Genomic DNA, 8,463 nt, shown 5'->3' with positions numbered 1-8,463 from the left:
CTTTTGAATCTGACTTCTTGTGCTCGGCATAGTGGGTTCTTTTTTAAATAAATTTTATTTATTTATTTATTTATTTATTTATTTTTGGCTATGTTGGGTCTTCATTGCTATGCACAGGCTTTCTCTAGTTGCAGTGAGCGGGGGCTACTCTTCGTTGCAGTGCATGGGCTTCTCACTGCGGTGGCTTCTCTTGCTGCAGAGCACGGGCTCTAGGCACGAGGACTTCAGTAGTGTGGCACACGGGCTCAGTAATTGTGGCTCATGGGCTCTAGAGCACAGGCTCAGTAGTTGTGGCGCATGGGCTCAGTAGTTGTGGCTCGCAGGCTCTAGAGCACAGGCTCAGTAGTTGTGGTGCATGGGCTTAGTTGCTCAGCACATTGTGAGATCTTCCTGGACCAGGGCTCGAACCCATGTCCCCTGCATTGGCAGGTGGATTCTTAACCACTGTGCCACCAGGGAAGTCCCAGCATAGTGTTTTTGAGATTCATCTCTGCTGTTATATATCTGTAGTTTTTCCTTTATTGCAGAATACGTTAGTCAATCGGATGGATAGACCACATTTGTTCACCCATTCAGCACTGGGTTCTTTCCAGGGTCGGGCATTTGTGAAACAAGCTCCTATGAGTATTTTCAGAGCAGTCTTTGGGAAGATGTATGCTTCCATTGCTCTTGGGTAAAACCCAGGGAGTGGACGTGCAGTGAAGTATGCGGTCAGTTTATGTTTGACTTTATAAGAAACTGCCGAACTTTTGCCAAGGGGTGGTATCATGCACATTCCCACCAGTGCTGTGTGAAAGTTCAGAGCGCTCCACATCCTTATCCACAGGTCATAAGGTCAGCCTCTTCCTTCCTAGCCATGTGAAGTGATGTCTCATTGTGGTCTTAATTTACATTTTCTTGATGACTAATGGTGTGAACATCTTTTCACATACTTATTGGTTGGTCATTCATACATCATCTTGGGTGAGGTGTCTGGGTTTTTTTTGTTTTGTTTTTGCGGTACACGGGCCTGTCACTGTTGTGGCCTCTCCCGTTGCAGAGCACAGGCTCCGGACGCGCAGGCTCAGAGGCCGTGGCTCACGGGCCGAGCCGCTCTGCAGCATGTGGGATCTTCCCGGACCAGGGCACGAACCCGTGCCCCCTGCATTGGCAGGCAGACTCTCAACCACTGTGCCACCAGGGAAGCCCCTGGTTTTTTTAAATTGGATTGTTTATATCATTGAATTGTAAGCACTCTTTATATATTTTGGGTGCAAGTCCTTTGTCAGATATACGTATTGCAAGTATGTATAGCTCCCAGACTGTGGCCAAACTTTTCATCTTTTAATGGTGTCTTTTGAAGAGAAAATTTTTATTTTGATAAAATCCAGTTTATCAATTGTTTCGTTGTACGGTTCATGTATTTGGTGTCCTCTGGATTCTTTTATATTTGGTTTCTTTTGCTCACTGTTATTCCTTAGATTCATTCATCGTGTGTACTGTAGTTCCTTCACTGTTACTGGTGTATGGGATTCCCTTGCATGTACAGACTGCACATTTATCCATTTTATTGGTGACGATGTGTGGGTTTCCTTCAGCCATTATAAGTTTCACTGCTATGAACACACTTGTACCCATATGCTGGGACATATGTGCATGTATTTCTCTAGGTTTGTAACAGAATAGAATTGCTGGGTGAGTGATAGGACATGTATAACTTCAACTGTACCAGATAATTCCAGGTAGTTTCCAGAAGGAGGTGAACTAATTTACACTTCCGCCAGCAGTTTATGAGTTCCATTTGCTTCACATTCTCACCAACGTGAGAATGGTTTATATTTTTTATCCTTTTCACTTTTACTAATCTGCTGGGTACACAATGGCCGTTCATTTTTCAGAATTTCTTTTTGAATAGTTGTATTTCAATTAAGCCATACATTTCTCTCTAAATATTTCTTTGGTTGCATCTCATGATTTTTAAAACCATTTTTATCAGGAAAAAATTTTAATGTATTCAAAATTGGAGAAAATAGTATAATGAACTCTCCTGTTCTCATTAGGCACTTTCATCAATTATCAGCTCATTGCTAATATTATGTCATTTACACCAGTGCTGGGTTATTTTGAAGCAAGTCCCATTCACACATATCCTCTCATCTATATATGTATTTTAGCATTTAACTCTAAAAGAAAGTGATCTTTTAAAAAAGAAACACAATATCATTATATTACACTTAAGGTGTAATATAACACACTTTATAACAAACCTCCGATAAGATCAAATATACAGTGTTCAAATTTCCCTGTATCATAAACATTTCTAAGTTAATTTCCTAGACTCAGGATTCAGACAAGGTCCCCATGTTGCATTTCATTCGTGTCTCTTAAATCCCTTAATTTGTAAGTTCCCACCACACTGCTGCTCTTCCCCCACCTCCTATCTTTTATTATTCTCTGCAATTTACCTGTTGAGGAAATTGAGTCATTTATCCCATAAAGTTTCTCATATTCTAGATTTTGTTGACTGCGTCCCTGTGGTGGTGTTTAGCATGTTCCACTGTCTCTTGTATTTCCTGTAAACGGATAGATTGAGGCTGATTCCAAATCAGGTTGATTTTCTGGCATGAATATTTTCATAGGTGGTGTGCAAAGCACATGTGTCCTGGATGTCTCTCTTATTGTGATGCTAGCAGCATTTGATGATCTTCATTTAGATCCACTATTTCATATGGGTTGCAAATAATTTCAGCTCAAAATATTTTCTAATTTTTATTTTTCTTTGGACCATGAATTATCTCAAAGTGTATTTCTTAATTTCTACACATATGGAGATTTTCCAGTTATCTTTTTGTTACAGATTTCTAGCATTATCACAGAGTAGTCAGAAGACTTACTCTATGTGATTTCAGTCCTTTAGTATTTGTTGAAGCATGCTTTATTGCTTAGTATACAGTCAATGTTTAAAGACAATGCATATTCTGCTATTTTTGCATGCTCTATTTTATTTTATTATTTATTTATTTATTTTTGGCGGCGTTGTGTCTTTGTTGCTGTGCACGAGCTTTCTCCAGTGGCAAGCAGGGGCTACTTTTTTTGGGGGGGGAGGGGGCTACGTGGGCCTCTCACTGCTGTGGGCTCTCCCATTGCGGAGCACAGGCTCCGGACACACAGGCTCAGCGGCCATGGCCCACGGACCCAGCTGCTCCATGGCATATGGGATCTTCCCGGACCGGGGCACGAACCCGCGTCCCCCGCTTCGGCAGGTGGACTCTCAACCACTGCGCCACCAGGGAAGCCCAGGGGCTACTCTTTGTTGCGGTGCACGGGCTTCTCATTGTGGTGGCTTCTCTTGTTGCGGAGCACGGGCTCTAGGCACACAGGCTTCAGTAGCTGTGGCACGTGGGCTCAGTAGTTGTGGCTCGCGGGCTCTAGAGCACAGGCTCAGTAGTTGTGGCGCATGGGCTTAGTTGCTCCACAGCATGTGGGATCTTCCCGGACCAGGGCTTGAACCCATGTCTCCTGCATTGGCAGGAGGATTCTTAACCACTGTGCCACCAGGGAAGCCCTGCATGCTGTATTTTATATGTGTTCATTAGGACAGTTTTGTTCCTCTTGTGCAATTATCTTATATCATGACTGATAGAACTAGCCTGCTTAGTCATTTTTTTTTTTTACTTAGAAAAGTCATTAAAATATCCCACCCTGTGCTTTCCTATACACCAGCAATGAACAAGTGGAATTTGAAATTAAAAACACATTACCATTTACACTGGCATCCTTCCAAATTAAATACTGAGGTACAAATCCAACAAGATATGTATAATATCTATATGAGGAAAACTACAAAACTCTGATGAAAGAAATCAAAGAAGAACTAAATAAATGAAGAGATATTCTAGTTTATGGATAGGAGGACTCAACACTGTCAACATGGCAGTTCTTCCCAACTCGATGTATAGATTCAGTCCAATCAAAATCAAAATCTCAACGAGCTATTTTGGGGATATCAACAAATTGATCCTAAAGTGTATATGGAGAGGCAAAAAACCCCACAATAGCCAACTCAATATTAATGAACAAAGTCAGGGGACTGACACTCCCTGACTTCAAGATTTACTATAAAACTACAATAATCAAGACAGCATGGCATTGCCCCCTCCCACAAAGAAAGACAGAGAAAGGGAGAGGAATAGATCAATGGAACAGAATAGGGAGCCCAGAAATAGTCTCACATATATAGTCAACTGATCTTCGACAAAGAAGCAAAAGCAATATAATGAAGAAAAGATAATCTTTTCAACAGACGATGCTGGAACAACTGGACATCCACACGCAAGAAAAAAAAAGAATCTAGACACAGATCTTACACTCTTCGCAAAACTCAAAAGTTAACTCAAAATGGATTATAAACCTAAATGTAAGACACAAAACAATAAAACTCCCAAAAGATAACTTAGGAGACAACCTAGATGATCTTGGGTATAGCTATGATTTTTCAGAGACAGCACCAAAGGCATGATCCTTGAAAGACATAATTAATGAACAGGACTTCATTAAAATTTAAAACTTCTGCTCTGTGAAAGACAATGCCAAGAGGAAAAGAAAACAAGTCAGACTGGAAGAAAATAGTTGGAAAAGATATATTCACAAAGGACTGTTATCCAAAATATACAAAGAACTCTTAAAACTCAACAATAAGAAAATGAACAACACAATTAAAAAATGAGCAAAAGATCTGAACAGATACCTCACCAAAGAAGACATACAGATGGCAAGTAAGCATATGAAAAGATGTTCAATGTGGCATTAGGGAACTGCAAAGTAATACAACAGTGAGATACTATCAGAATGGCCAAAATCTAAGACACTGATAACACCAAAAGCTGGTGCAGATGTAGAGCAACAGGAACTCTCATTCACTGCTGGTGGGAATGCAAAATGGTACAACCCCACTTTGGAAGACAGTTTGGCATTTTCTTAAAAAACTAAACATTCTCCTAATACACGATGCAGCAATCACACTCCTTGGGATTTACCCAAATGAGTTTAAAATTTATGTCCACACAAAAATACCTGCACATGGATGTTTATAGCAGACTTATTCATAACTGCCAAAACTTGGAAACAACATAGATAAACTGTGGCATGTCTAGACAATAGGATATTATTCAATGATAAAAAGAAATGAATTTTCAAGACATGAAAAAACATTGAAGAAACTTGAATGCATATTACTAGGTGAAAGGAGCCCATATGAAAAGGCTCCATAGGTATCATTCCAACTACATGACATTCTGGAAAAGGCAAAACTAGGGAGACAGTAAAAAAACAGTGATTGGCAGGGTTTAGGGGAGAGAGAAGGATGAATACATGGAACACAGAGGGTTTTCAGGGCAGTGAAGCTATTCTGTATGATACTACAATGGTGGATACATGATATAAATTTGTCAAAACCCATAGAAGGTACAATGCCAGGAGTGAACCCTAATGTAAACTATGAACTGCCAGTGATTATGATGTGTCTATGTAGGTTCATCAGTTGTAACAAATGTACCACTGTGGTAGAGGATTCTTTAGTGGGGGAGGTGTGCATGCATGGGCACAGGGTGTATATGGGAACCTTCTGTATATTTGGCTCAATTTGCTGTGAATCTAAAACTGCTCTAATAAATAAAGTTTATTAATTCAGAAAGAAATCCCTATGACTGTAGATTTTTAAAATTTCTTTTCATAGTTTTGACATTTTTGCTTTATATATTTTAGAATCATATCAATAAGTGTATATGTATATAGAATTCTTAAAAACTTTACTATTATTAATTAATTCTCTTTTAGTAATCCCTTTTGCTTTAAATCCTATTTTATCTCATATTAATATAGCTTTAGGAGCTTTCTTACGAATATAGTAATTTCCTGACATATCTTTTTCTACTTTTTTATTTTAAAATTTTTGGTATCTTTATATTTTTGCTGTTTCTCTTATAAAGAGCACATAATAGGATTTTTAGGTTTTTCTCCTAAAAATCTTTGTCTTTTAGATGGAATATTTAGTCCATTTAGAAAATAATTAAGTAATGAACATATTGGGGTTTAAGTCTTTTTATTTTGGGTTTTCCGCTATTAAGCAGGTCACCACCTGTCTGTGTTTTTTCTCTCCCTTGCTCCCTTCTATGGGATTTATTATTATATTTTATCATCCCATTTCCCCTTATACTATTTTGGAAGTTACACACTCTGTTTCTATTCTCTTAGTGGTTCCCCTGGAAATTAAAATATGCACTTTTAATTTATCAATAGCTAAAATTAATCAAGACAATGTAAGAACATTAAAACGCTTTCACTCCATTTATCATCTAACTCATGTGAAATCGTCATTTTGTATTTTAATTATATACATATATGTGTGTATAATCATTTAGATTTACCCGCGTATTTTCCCAAATACTGGTTTAACATTAGAAAAGCAATCAACATTTTGGCCACATTGACAGATTATAGGAGAAAAAATTGAACCATTTCTCGATAGATGCAGAAAAAGCATTTGATAATATTCAACATACATTTATGATAAAAACTCTTAAAAAACTAGGGACTGAATGAATCTTCTTTCATCTGATTAAGGGTATGCCTGCTCTTACCACTTCTATTCAACATTGTGCTGAAGGTCGAACACAGTGCTGTAAGGCCTGAAAAAGGAAAAAGGTATAAAAATTGTAGATAAGAAATAAAACTCTCATTTTTAGAGATGATATGACATATAGGTAAATAGTCCAAGAATCTGTAGATTAATTATTAGAGTTACTAAGTGACTTTTGAAAGGTTATTGGATACAAGGGCAAAATACAAAAATCACTGAAATTTCTGTATACCAAAAATAAACAAAAATAAAAATTTTTAAAGATATTTTAATAGTTTCAAAAATATTAAATATCCAAGAATAAAATAACAAAGCACAGAATCTCTATGCAAAAAATCAATAAAATTTTCAGTAGAAATTAAAGAAGTCAAACAAATGCATCATGTTAAATGAATGGGAGAGTCAATACTGTTGTCAATTTTTGTCAAATTGATTTTAGGGATCAATGCAATCACAATAAAATGTCATTAGGACTATTAAAGGAATCTGATAAGTTAATTCTAAAAATATATGGGCAGGAATTCCCTAGAAGTCCAGTGGCTAGGACTCCATGCTTCCACTGCACGGGTCACAGGTTTGATCCCTGGCTGGGGAACTAAAGTCCTACAAGTTATGCTGCATGGCCAAAAAAAAAAAAAAAAATATATATATATATATATATATATATATATATATATATATGGGGGCAGACAAAGGGCCTAGATGGGTCAATTATTACTGAAGAAGAAAAACAACTTAGGTAGACTTGCTTTACTTAATATCAAGACTTATCATAAGGCTACAATAATTAAGCCAGGAAGGATATACAGATCAGTGGAACAGAATAAATAGTCCATACATAGATCTATGCATATGTGGACACTTGATTTAGAGAAGTGGTGAAAGATAGAGTGATGTTAAAACTGTATATCCACATGGGAAGAAAATGAAACTGGTCCCCTACCTTATGCTTTGAACAATAATCAGTTCCAGATATATTAAAAAATTAACTATGTAAGCAAAACAATGAAGCTTTTGGAAATTACAGAGAATACTATTATAACTTCAGGGTAGGAAAAGATTTCTTAACACAAGCAGAAAAAGCACTACCCGTAAAGGAAGAACTCTGTTCATCAAAAGACACCGTTAAGAAAGTGAAAGGGCAATGAGACTAGAAATCAACTACAAGAAAAAACTGCAAAAAACACAAACATGTGGAGGCAAAACAAAATGCTACTAAACAGCCAAATGGATCACTGAAGAAATCACAGAGGGAATTTAAAAAATACCCGGAGACAAATGAAAACGGAAACACGAAAATCCAAAATCTATGGCAAGCAGCAAAAGCAATTTTAAGAGGGAAGTTTACAGCAATACAAGCTTATCTCAGGAAACAAGAAAAATCTCAAATAAACAACCTAACCCTACACCTAAAGCAACTAGAGAAAGAAGGACAAACAAAACCCAAAGTTAGCAGAAGGAAAGAAATCATAAAGGTAAGGGCAGAAATAAATGAAACAGACAAAAAAAAAAAAGAAAAAGGAAAGAAAGAAAGAAAAGATCAGTGAAACTAAAAGCTCATTCTTTGAAAAGATAAAGCAAATTGATAAACATTTAGCCAGACTCATCAAGAAAAAATGGGAGAGGATCCAAATCAATAAAATCAGAAATGGAAAAAAAAGTTACAACCAACACCACAGAAAGGATCATAGGAGACTACTATGAGCAATTATACGCCAATAAAATGGACAACCTAGGAGAAATGGACAACTTCTTAGAAATGTACAATATCCCAAGACTGAACCAGGAAGGAAAAGAAAATACAAAAAGACTAATTACCAGTAACGAAATTGAATCAGTAATTTTAA

This window comes from Orcinus orca, chromosome 21 (assembly GCF_937001465.1).
Source record: "Orcinus orca chromosome 21, mOrcOrc1.1, whole genome shotgun sequence".
NCBI classification, from domain to species: domain Eukaryota; kingdom Metazoa; phylum Chordata; class Mammalia; order Artiodactyla; family Delphinidae; genus Orcinus; species Orcinus orca.
Note: the sequence above shows the minus strand (reverse complement) of the source record.